Below are 13,083 nucleotides of genomic sequence, written 5' to 3'. Positions count from 1 at the left end.
CTAGTGAGTTTTACCAAATGTTTAAAGAATTAATACTAATCCTTCCCAAAAATCTTATAAAAAATTTAAAAACTCAATTTATGAAGCCAGCATTATCCTGATACCAAAGTCAAACAGAAAAAAAAAACAAAAAAAAAAAAAAACCCTACATGTTAATTATGCCTTAGGAACACAGATGCAATATCCTCAACAAAATTCTAGCAAACCAAATGCAGCTTAATAAAAGGATTATACACCATGACCAAGTGGGATTTATCCCAGGAAAGCAAGGGTGATTTCACATGGAAAAATTAATCAATATAATCAAGGGAAAAAAATCCACATGATCATATCAACTGATGCATAAAAAAGTATGACCAAAAAAAAAAACAAAAACAAAAAACAAAAAAAAAACCCCTGACCAGACCCAACACCCTTTCATAATAACAATACCCAAGAAACCAGGAGTGGAAGGAAACTTCTTCAACTCGAAAAAAAATTTATGAAAAATCCACAAGTAAAATCATATTTCATACAGAAAAACTAAATGCTCTACTCCTGAGATCAAAAATAAGACAAGATGTCCACTTTAACTTCTATTCAACATTTTACTGTAGGTTCTAGTCATGCAATCAGGCTAAATAAATAAATAAAAAGGAATCTATGTTAGAAAGGAAAAAGTAAAACTATCTCTTTGCAGGTGGCATGATCTTGTATAAAGAATAACTATAAAAGCAAAAAGTGGATAAACTTCATAAGACACTTTATTTTTTGTTCACCAAAAGACACCAGTAAGAAATAAAAAATCAAGCAACAAATTGGGATAGTATTCACAAAACATATGTATGCAGAATATATAAGAAATCCTTAATACAAAAAGAAAAACCAGCCAATAGAAAAATAGGCAAAAGACTTGAAAGTATACTTCATAAAATCTAGATGACTGGACAAAATTATATGAAATGATACTCAATATTATCACTGAGAAGTACAAGTTAAAAATCACAACATCATACAAATCCACATCTACCTGAATGGCAAAAATTAAAAAGACTAACAACAAATGGTAGCAAGGATGTGGAACAATGAGATTGCTCATAATTTGCTGATAGAAATATAAAATTTTTGTTAAAAGTTGAGCAATTTCTAATAAACAACACCTAGCCTTTTGATCCACTAAGTTCACTTCTAAGTTTTTATCCAAAAGAAATGTGAACATGTCTACAACATGTTTTTATAAAACTGTTCTCGACAGCTTTATTTACAATAGCCCGAAACTGGGGAGAGGGAAAAAAAAAAAAAAGCCCAGCAACAGAAAGATTAATGTTGTTTTCATACAGAAGAATAACAATCAGAAACAGAAAGCAACAATTACTAATATCAACAATGTGAAAGAATCTCTCAGACACTACGCTGAGCAATAGCAAGCACAAGAGTACCTGTTTGATGACACCATATAATAAAATTATATGGGGCAAAAATAATCTAAGGAGAAAAAATCAGAATAGAAGTTGCTTTGGGAAAGGAAATGTCCTGTACTGTGATAGGGACGTGGATCTACTTGTCAAAACTTACAGCTAAAATCAATGTGTTTCCAAGTCCAGAAGTATACAAATTTTACCCAAATAAACACCTGTAAAAACTTCTTAGCTATAATAACCACCAACCAGGCAGGACGAAGTTGTGAGTAAGTGGGGTATAGATCCAGAAAGAAAAAATGTTAGTAACTACTGAAACGGAATGATGGTTATATGGGTATTAATAATGCTATTCTGTTCACTGTACAAATATTTGGTATTTTCCATTAAAAAGTAACAGCAAAAACCAACCCTTACTACCAAAGCTCCTGACGACATTGAACACTTGACAAGAAACTGCTGAATATCAAGTAAAAATAAAGTAGTAGATGATCAAATGAGAAAAGCAAAGAGAATGTCTAAAAAAAGTTAGAAAGAGGAACACAAACTAAGCAATCTCAAAGAGCAATTCTTCATATTTTACAACATGGTAAGAAAACCACAGAAAGTTCCATTAAAATAAAAAACTATCTTGAACCAAACCTTCTTCTAAAAATTGAGGAAAGCAAGTTTCATGCTAAAAAGGAACAGTCCTGATCAGTGTGGCTCAGTTAGTTGGGCATCATCCCTTAAAGCAAAAAGGTTGTGGGTTCCATTCTGGGTAAGGGCACATGCCTGGGTTACAGGTCAGGTCCCTGACTGGAGGTCTGCAAGAGGTAGCCGACTGATGTTTCTCTTCTTCTCTTTGTCCCTCTCTTCCCTTCTCTCTAAAAATAAATAAATAAAATCTTTTTAAAAAAGTGACAAAGATTGGGGACAGCACAGCAAAAAGAAAGTATACATAAGGCTTCATTTATCAAATGTACAGTGAAAGCACTGTAATTGCTATGTTGAGACTTGTGAGATAAAGCTAACTAATATTTAGATTGCTAATCCAAGTCTGTCACCCACTGAGTCCTTGGGAAACAAGACAAAGTATGGATCAAGACAGAGGTGTAAGAGAGGTTAAAATCCCTGAAAATCTGATTATGGTCAAGTTAAAAGGGCAACTAGTCTTCTCCCCAAAAAACAACCATACAGCTGGACAAAGTGACAAAAACTTTTCAGTACCGTGGAAATCAACCAGAGAATGCTTATAAAACTGCTCAACGTGGGGTAAGAACATTTAGAGTCTGCCATTCTCATCTGGGGCTACTTCAGTCTCCTATCCTCCCACCTGAAAGTGCAGATCATCTGGCAAGCTGAGGGGACTGGCAGCACTGAAGTCACATAAACAGATTCTCATGATTTAGAGCAGTTGGACTATGACTACACTCAGTGGCATCATCAGTGGAAGTTATAATTTTGGTGTAAGTGATCATTTATGTGGCAGGCAAACCACGAGGGCCAACAGCTCTACTAGCCTTAAGTTGCAGGGTTTGTGGGACAATGATATTGCTGACTGAGGCAGCACACATGCACATCAGAGACTAAGAAGGCCCAAGTGATCTACATACTCCTGGTCAAACCTGTGGTTGCACATATGAACACAGCAGATATGAAACAAACCAGTGAAAAATAGAAGCTGAGATAGACTTGGGAAAGGCCTGAACTTTGAATGTGCACCCCACAAAGATCCATAGGCAGAGGAAGAAGTCTTACTGTGCAAGATATTTTGGCATAATGTGTGTCTAGTCATTAGCTGAACCACACTACACAACCAAGCTTAAAACAATTGTTTTTTAAGTGGCTGCATACTGCAGAGACAGATTTCAGAGATTTTGTCTGTGGAATTTAGTAAACAAATAATCTTCAAGGGAAAAAAATCTGAATCCAGAACATTTTAGGTACTAGTTATCTAAAGTGTCCAATTTTCAACAAAAAATTATGAGACATGCAAAGAAACAGAAAAATACAACCCCAGATCAGGGGGAAAAAGATGCAGTGAGTATGTATTAAGCACCAGGCTACAAAAACTCAAAAAGAACCACAATCTACCTAAGACAGAATTCAATCTTGATCTCTAACAAGTTAGAAATGTCTATTTCTGGGCCCTATCTAGCCTTTTCTGATATAAATTTTAAAAGCACAGAAATATAGGGAAGAAGCTCACATAATTCCTCAATCCAGAAATGACTGAAATGAGGGTATATATTCTGCCTGTTTAAACATGTATAAACATTTTAATAGTTAGAATTATACTACATGCAGAATGGTAGACATGTTTTTCCCCTTTTATACTATAAACTCCTTACCAACATTCTTTAAGGATGTGAAAACATAATTTTTAATGGCCATGTACTAGTCTAATATACAGATAAATGTTCTATAATTTATGCAATTACTGACTAACCTGTTGAAAATTAAATTGTTCATAATTACTCACTAACCTTACCTCAAATGTAATAACTCCATATACAAATTTCAATCTGTATTTGATTATTAAGACAGTTTCCTAGATGTGAATTTATTAAGTCAAAGATTACTAACATTTAGTAGCATCTCTAGAAATATTAACAAACTGCTATTTAGAAAGATGGTTTTACCAGAATATGAAGAGTGCCTATATAGCAGAATCATGCACATCAAAATTTATTTTTAATTTTTAAATTGTTTGCTAATTAAAAGTAAAATTTATTTTAAATTGTAGTCATAATTAGTAGAACTAAATGCTTTAATTATATTTACAGGCTACATCTATTTCCCGTTTTGTTAAGTGGCCATGCATGCATTCTTCTAATAATCTAAAACACTGAAGTTGAAAAAAGATTTTAGTTTAACCTTCCCAACCAAAGCAGAAATCTCTCAGGTAGGGCTCTGATGGGTGTTGCTCAAGCAAAATGTAGTGGGTTCCATTCCTGATGAGGGCACAGGCCTGGGCTGTGGTTCCATCCCTGCTTAGGAGATGGAACCGATTGATGTTTCTCTCTCACATCCATGTTTCTTTCACTCCTCCTCTCTCTCCCTCCATTCTCCTCTCTAAAAACTTAATAAAATCTTAAAAGAAAAAAGAAATCCCCCAGGTAGCATTCCTGTCTAACAGTAACCTACGATCTGCTAGAATAATTAAAGAGACATTAAACTCACTACTTCATAATACAAATATTTTTAAATGTTAAGTAAGTTCTAGCCAAAAAATCTTAAACAAAACTGAATAAGACCTGCAAACATGTACTGGCAATTCCCTTACTTAATACAAAAAAAAAAAAAAAAGAAACCTCTGAGAAGAATTTAACTCTAGCAACTCGGTTAATCATAACTTTCCTTGTTTTAAACCCGAAGTTTAAAATATTTTTCATTTTAACACTTAGGAACATTTTTAGTTTGCCATTTTGGCTTGATTTACAGAATTTTAGATATTTGCATTATTTCTGCCTCAACTTCCCAAAGTTATGAGGCTGTGTTACTTTAAATATAACCTATATTTCAAAGATCTCAATAAATATTTGGTCAATTTAATCTCTTGGCATTTCCTGCAAATTACTAAAATCCTAAAATAAAGGCTTACATGTCTATGCATCCGAATACTGAAATACAACCTAACAAAGTATACTACCAAAGGACTGTATAAAAAGTATTGTTGACTTCAGAAAACCGACTCTCAACTTATTCTTTTCAAAAATAAAGTACCTATTTTAACTATATTTATCTGAACACAGAAAAGGGTAAATAATATATAACCAACAACTGTTCTTTGTTAACAGCTATGTACAAGGCACTGTCCTAAGTGCTTTTACACGTGGTACCCAGCTCGTGATGGTTCAACTTAAATTTTTTTGACTTTACGATGGTGCAAGAGTGATATGTATTACATAGAAACTGTACTACAGATTTTGAATTTTCACTGTTTGTGGGGCTAGCAACATGAAGCAGCAGGGAGCCACAGTTCCTGATCAGCCATGCAACCACAAGGGTAAACAAATACACTTACAACCATTCTATAACCATACAACCATTGTTTTTCCCTTTCAAATACAGTATTCAGTAAGTTACAAGATATTCAACACTTTATTATAAAAGATGCTTTGAGGTAGATAATTTTTCCCAACTGTAGGCTAATGTTCTGAGCACATTTAAGGCAGGTTAGCTGTAGTAAATGTTTTTTCACTTAATGGTATTTTTCAGCTATGATGGGTTTATTGGGACATAATTCCACTGCAAGTCAAGAAAGATCTGAAACAAATTATTTCACTTAATATTTTCAACAATATAAAGTAATGTCCATTATTTCCATTTTAAAACTGAGAAAAATAAAGTGGAGAAGATGGCAGAAGAGTTTTAAGTAATAATTTCTGGATAGTATCAATAAAAATAATTGGCAATGTAAAAACAGTATATTTATCACCAACAAAAAAACTTAACAAAAAAGCTACCAAAAATTCTAATTTCCCATTTCCCTCTAAATTTTTTTTACTTCTACTCTTTTTCTACACAGTCGTTCACAATGGGTGATTTTCCTGAGGAAAAATAGGGTCAACCCGCAAACAGCTGTGTTTACAAACTGGCAATCGGGAGCTCAAAATTAAACTTCTCATAGAAAAAAATATTACAAACCGGGGTTAGAGTTCCAGGGCAGCTCCTATGGCATATTTTTACCCATAATATAACTAAAAAGAAAAATCTAGAACCTAACCATTATACAAACAATGTAAAACACTATATTCCATATCTCAACACCAGGCCTACCACTACCCATATTAAAACTGTAGAACTCTAGTGCTGGGGGAAACTGGATATCCAATGTAAACAAATAAACAAACAAAAATAAAACACCATGCACAAAAACCCACCACAAACACACACACACAAAAGAAACCAAACATGAAGTTGAATCCTTATCTTACACCATATACAAAAATTGACTCAAAATGGACCAAAGACCAAAGAAGCTAAAACAATAGAATTCTTATAAGAAAACATATGGGGAAAGCTCTTAACATTAGATTTGGCAGTGATATTTTTTGGATATGATACCAAAAGCACAGGTAACAAAAGAAAAAATATTGGACATTAAAATTAAATTTTTTGTGCGTCAAAGGACATTATCAACAAAGTAAAAAGGCAATCTGTGAAATCTCCTGAAAGATATATGCAAATCATTTATCTCATAAGGGGTTAATATCTTGAATATATTTTTAAAAACTCAAACAACTCAAAAATTTGAATTAAAAATGAGCTAAAGACTGGAACAGAATCAAAAATGGGCAAAAGACTTAAACAGACATTTCTCCAAAGACATACAAATGGTCAATAAGCACATGAAAAAATGCTCAACATTATTAACCATTAATGAAAATGCAAATCAAAACCACAATGAGATTCCTCTTTACACTCACCAGGCTGGCTATTATCAAAAAACAGAAAACAAGTGTTGGTGAGCATGTGTAGAAATTGAAATCCTCGAGCATTGCTAATGGGAATGCAAAACGATGCAGCCACTGTGGAAAATACTATGGCAGTTCCTCAAAAAAATTAGACATAGCCCTGACTGATGTGGTTCAGTTAATTGGGCATGGTGCAGCAAAACAAAAGGTCTCTGGTCCAATTCCTGGTAAGGGCACATGCCTAGGTTGCAGGTTTCGTCCCTGGTTGGGGCATGTGCCAAAGACAACCAGTTGATGTTTCTCTCCCTCTCTTTCTCCCTTCCTTCCTCTCTCTAGAAATAAATAAAATATTTAAATTAAAAAAACTGAACACAGAATTACCACATGATCTAGTAATTCTAGTATGTATATACTCCGAAGAACTGAAAGCAGGGACTAAAACAGATATTCATATAACTATATTCACTGATTATTCAGTTGCCAAAAAGGAGAATCAAAAATGTCTATCAATAGATAAATGGAGAAACAAAACATAGTATATACATAAGATGAAATATTATTCAGCCTTAAAAAGGAAATTCTGGGCCCTAGCTGGGTAACTCAGGTGGTTGGAGTGCTGTTCAGATACACCGAGGTTCCAAGTTTGATCTCTGGTCAGGGCACATACAAGAAGCAATCGATGAATGCATAAATAAGTGGAACAACAAATAGATGTTTCTGTCTGTCTGTCTTTCTCTCTCCCTGAAATTCTGCAAAATGCTACGACATGAATGAATCTTGAGGACATTACGCTAAGTAAAATAAAATAAGTCAGTCACAAAAGAACAAATATTGTATTTCACTTATATGAATTACCCAGAGTAGTTAAATTAACTGAGATAAAACAAAGTAGAATGGTGGTTGCCAGGGCCAAGAGAAGAAGGGGAAACAGGGTTACTAGTTAATAGATATGGAGTTTCAGTTTGGGAAGATGAAAAAGTTCTGGCAGTGGATAGTGGTAATGTTGCACAAGATGACTACACTTTATATCACTGACCTGTGTATTTTAAAATGGTTAATTTTATGTTATGTATATTTTACCATAATTTTTTTAAAATACAGATTTCCACCACTTTTTCTAAGCTACTAAGGTAAAAGTTTCCATTAGAACACTGGATTGGGAAAACAAAAAAAAAATTTTTTTTTTAATAAAATACAGTGAAAAGGAGAAGGATAAATAGAATAAGACAGAAGTAAGGTATACCAAAAGGGACCAAGTAAAAATTTCCCTCCTATGCTGCCTTTTAAATATTTACTTCTTGACAAAATAACCTATTAAAAAAATAATGGACTGTCAGGTATACCAAGGAGAGAAATATTTCATTTAAATTCTGGATTAAAAAATTCAGTATATACCTGCTTTTCCTGAGCACTTCATAACAGGAAATGGAATGGAAGAAAAAGCAGGGCTGGGAGGAAGAAAGGTTCTGGGAAAAGACAACAAAAATTATAGGAGGCACTGACCACAAGATAGATTGGGGGGAGCCACAGTGTTTAGGAAAGAGAAAAAAGCAATCTATGGCCAGTTAGGGAATTATTCTCTTTCTTTACAATCAATCTAGCCAAGCCGAATGCTTTCCTTTAGTCTAAACCAGCAATTTCCAATCTTTTTCACCTTTGGCACATATTAACTAATTACTAAAATTCTGCGGGACACACACAAATATATTTTTTTACCAATCTGACCCCACCCCCCAAAAAAAGGTATAATTTTGATTCACTCACACCAGATGGCTATCATTGTATTGACTGTTAAAATTTTTTTATTTGACAATCTAAGGAAAAAAAGAGGTGTCTTTGACTAAATAGTCAGGTATTGCATATTTTAAAAATTCTTGTAGCACATGGGTTAAAAATCGCTGGTCTAAACCAAGGAAAAGGAAAAGGAAAGTTTTTTCCAAGGAACCTGCGGCCAAAGAAGTCACAAAATCATAAACTACAGCTCCAGAAAATAGAGGAGAGTACCTCTGACTAACTGGAGTTTTGTCTAAAGATCCATTTATATACATTAATTGGGTTCTGCCTATGCAATAAAAGCTAGGAAAATGCCAAAAACAACAAAACTGAATAAATAACAAAACTAAATTTTCTTGAATTCATCAGGAGATAAGGACTTAAGGCAACCAAATATAGAGCCAACAAAAATTAGCCCTCCCTCAGAGAGAAAGAATGTAAGCACTGGCTCGCAGGTAGCAGAGAAAGGGAAGAAATGGTGTTATCATAAAAGTAGATAAAATGAATTCATCTAAAAGGTAAAGAGGGGGCTAGCCTAAGCATGTACTTCCTGAGAGCCACAGCACAAGAATCCAAACCTACTTGTAGGATATTTGCCACAGACCTCTGCTAGTTGCTCACAACATGGGAACAGGAGACTGGATAGTCTTCCTCTGTGGTGCAGGACTTTGACAGAACAGCCTCTACTAGGGGAAAAAAAAAAATTCAAAGCCCCAACCAGCTCCTTCTCCCACTTAAGGAACAAAACTTTAAGGCTGGGATGGGAGCACCAGTCACCCATCAGTGCACAAGTGAAGACATCACTAAGAAAGGTGGTACAGGGAAAAGGATCCTAACCACTAGTAGAAGGGTAGGAAACAATCTTGGGCCCAGATCTTATATCAATTTCATTAGCTATTTCCTACCAGTGAGAAAGACTCAGGAAACACTCTTCCAAACACACAGGGCCTAAGACTGCAACTGGACCATTACAGTACAGACAGTCCTGACTCTACCACCAGGCTAACGAGCACTGATGACCACAACAGAAGCCTACCACTGGGAGATGATCTGGAGCAGCTAGATTCCAAATAGAGCCAGCCACACAAGGAAAGACAAAAACTGAGTCAACAGGAAAACCAAGAAACACTTCCTCACATCTTAACTTGTAGCCTAAGCACAAAGTAACACTAGAGAAATCTGAAGCTTACTTAAGGTATCCTTTGCAACAACAAAACCGAAACTCAGCTTAACTCCATCCCCTACACTAGAAGTCAGGTAGGCAATTTTCCAGGTATAGATACTATGGTACTCAGTCTTTACTGTGCTATTTGCGATGTTCAGGATTCATAAAATATTGCAAGACTCACAAAAAAGGAAGAAAATACAACCCATTGTTAAAGAGACAAAGCATTCAACAGAACCAGAAATCAATGAAGTTAAAACAGAAAACAAATGAAATCAAAAGTTGATTTTAAAAAAATCAGTAAATTGATAAACCTCTATCAAGACAGAAAAAAAAGAAAAAAAGACACAAATTACCAATATCAGGAACATAAATGTGATCACTACCCATTCTATCGACATTAAAAGAAAATAAAGGATCACAAATAAGTTTATGTCCATACATTCAACAATTTAGAAGAAATACCTGAATTCCTAAAATAAATAAATAAATAAATAAATAAATAAACAAACAAACAAACCACCAAAACTCACACAAGAATAAATAACGTGAACACCTCTGTATTTTGGAAACATGAAACTGTAGAAAACTCCAACACAGAAAACTCCAGGTCCAAATGGCTTCAATGGAGAATTATATCAAATGTCTTTAAAAAAAATTCTACACAAACTCTTCTGAAAATTAGAAGAGAAGGAACCACTTACCAACTCACTTTACGAAGTCAGCCGTCAGGTACAAGACAAGGACTCACCACTCCTATTCAATATAGTTCTGAAAGTTTTAGCCAAAGCAATTAGGCAAAAGAAGGGGGTGAAAAAGGCAGTTGATAGAAAAACCTAAAGACTCCCTCCAAAAACCATTAGAAACAATAAAAAAAGTACAGTAAAGTTGCAGAATATAGCTTTCCTATATATTACCAATGAAGCTTCAGAAAAAGAAATGAAAAAAAAAAAATCCTTTTGCAATTGCAACAAAAAGAATAAAATATCTAAGAATAAACAACAAAAGATGTGAAAGACCTGTATTCTGAAAACTATTGGGTTGGCCAAAAAAGTCTGTATGGTTTTTTCTGTAAAATAAAAGACACACTTTTCATTTTCACGAATAACTTTATTGATTTGGATACTTTGAGTATGTCGGCTATCTCGACCGTGGTATAACAATTGATTGTTCTCAATTAATGTCTCAGTGTGATCGCTATCAACTTCAACAGGTCTATCTGACCATGGAGCATCGACCAGCAAGAAACCTTCAGCACAAAACTTCACAAACCACTTTTGACACGCTCAGTCAGCCACAGCACCTTCTCCATACACTGCACAAATCTTTTTTCTGCATTTCGGTTGCATTTTTACATCTCTTGAAAAAATAAAAGCATCATATGCTGAAAATGTTGCATATTGTCTTCCACATTCAATATTAAAATGGGTACACAAAAATTCACCAGCTTTTGATAAAATGCACCCTGATATGACAGCTGTAAAATACAATCTAACAAAATTGTTTTGAATGAAGTTAAAAACAACTAAGCACTACTTGAGCCATCTTACAGAAGAAGAGAAACGAACTTTCTGGCCAACCCAATACAAAGCTCTGTTAAAAGAGATTGAAAAAGACAAAATGAAATGGGAAGATATTCTGTGTTCATAAATTGTAAGACTCAACATAGTTAAAATGGCCATATTGAGGGGGTGGGTAAAAAAAAAAAAAATGGCCATATTACCCAAAGCAATATATAGATTTAATGCAATCCCCATCAGAATCCCAATGTCACTTTTTATTCTTTTGTTTTTTTTTAAGATTTTATTTATTCATTTTTAGAGAGAAGGGAAGGAAGAAAGAAAAGGAGAGAAAGATACATCGAAGTGTGAGAGATACATTGATCCATTGCCTCTTGCATGCCCCCAACTGGGGACCTGGTCCGCAACCCAGGCATTTGTCCTGACTGGGAATTGAACTGGTGACCTTTGGGTTCGCAGGCTGGCACTCAATCCACCGAGCCACACCAGTCAGGGCCCAATGTCATTTTTTAAACTAATACTACAAAAAAAAAATCATCAGTTTGTATGGAACCACAAAAGACCCTGAATAGCCAAACCATTGCTGAGAAAAAAGAACAAAGCCACAGGTATCCCACTACCCAGCTTCAAATTTTACTACAGAGCTATGATAATCAAAACAGCATGGTAATGGTAGCAAAACCAACACAGACCAATGGAACAGAACTGAAATCCTAGACATAAAACCATGTTATGGGCAAATAATTTTTGATAAAGGAGCCAAAAACATACAGTGGAGAAAAGAAAGCCTCTTCAGGAAATGGTACTTGGAAAACTGGAAAGCCACAAGCAAAAGAACTACATTACAGTCTGTGCCTATGTACAAAAATTAATTCAAAATGGATCAAAGGCCTAAGTACAAGACCTGATACAATAAATTACATAGAAGAAAACATAGGTAGCAAACTCATGGACTTTGGTCATAAAGAACATTTTATGGATTTGACTTCAAAGGCAATGGAAGTAAAGGCAAAAATAAATAAATGGGACTGTATCAAAGTAAAAACCTACTGCAAGGCAAAAGAAACCAACAAACAAAAAGGCAACCAACTGAATGGGAAATGATATTTGCAAACAATACTTCTGACAAGAGGTTAATATCCAAAATACATAAAGAACTCGTGCAACTCAACACCGAACAATCCAATTAAAAAAGGAGTAGAGGACCTGAACAGACACCTCTCCCAAGAAGACATATACATGGCCAAGAGTTAAGTGATGATTCTCAACTTTACTAGTTATTAGGGAAATGCAAATGAAAACTATGAGATACCACCTCACATCTGTTAGAATGGCTGTTATCAATAGGACAGGTAATAACAAGTGTTAAAGAGGTTGTGGAGAAAAAGAAACCCTCACTAACTGCTGGTGGAAATGTAAACTGGTACAACCACTATGGAAAACAGTATGGCACTTCCTCAAAAAATTAAGAACAGTTACTATATGTCCCAGCAATGCCTCTTCTGGGGTATCTACCTGAAAAACTCAAAAACATTTATTTGCAAAGATTTATGCACCCATATTTTCACTGCAGAATTATTCACAGTGGCCAAGACATGGAGACAACCAAAGTGTCTTTTGACAGAAGATTGGATAAAAAAGGTGTGGTACATACACACTATGGACTACCTACTACTCAGCCCTAAGAAAAGATGAAATATTGCCATTTGTGATAATGTGGATGGACCTTGAGAACGTTAACCTAAGAGAATTAAGTCAGAAAAAGCTAAAAACCATATGATTTCACTAAGTGGGATATAAAACTGACTCACAGACACAGACAACGA

The 13,083-nt window shown here is 34.7% G+C and overlaps 1 protein-coding gene across 2 annotated transcripts in view; it reads right to left on the bottom strand.

The window, feature by feature from the left end:
• Positions 1 to 13,083, bottom strand: part of CTDSPL2 (CTD small phosphatase like 2) — a 72,806-nt gene that overhangs the window by 49,823 nt on the left and 9,900 nt on the right. The gene's annotated exons all lie outside the window — the stretch shown is intronic.

Source organism: Furipterus horrens, unplaced genomic scaffold (genome assembly GCF_987537825.1).
Source record: "Furipterus horrens unplaced genomic scaffold, mFurHor1.1.pri manual_scaffold_3, whole genome shotgun sequence".
NCBI lineage: Eukaryota > Metazoa > Chordata > Mammalia > Chiroptera > Furipteridae > Furipterus > Furipterus horrens.
Note: the sequence above shows the minus strand (reverse complement) of the source record. Positions and strands in the feature narration are given on the sequence as shown.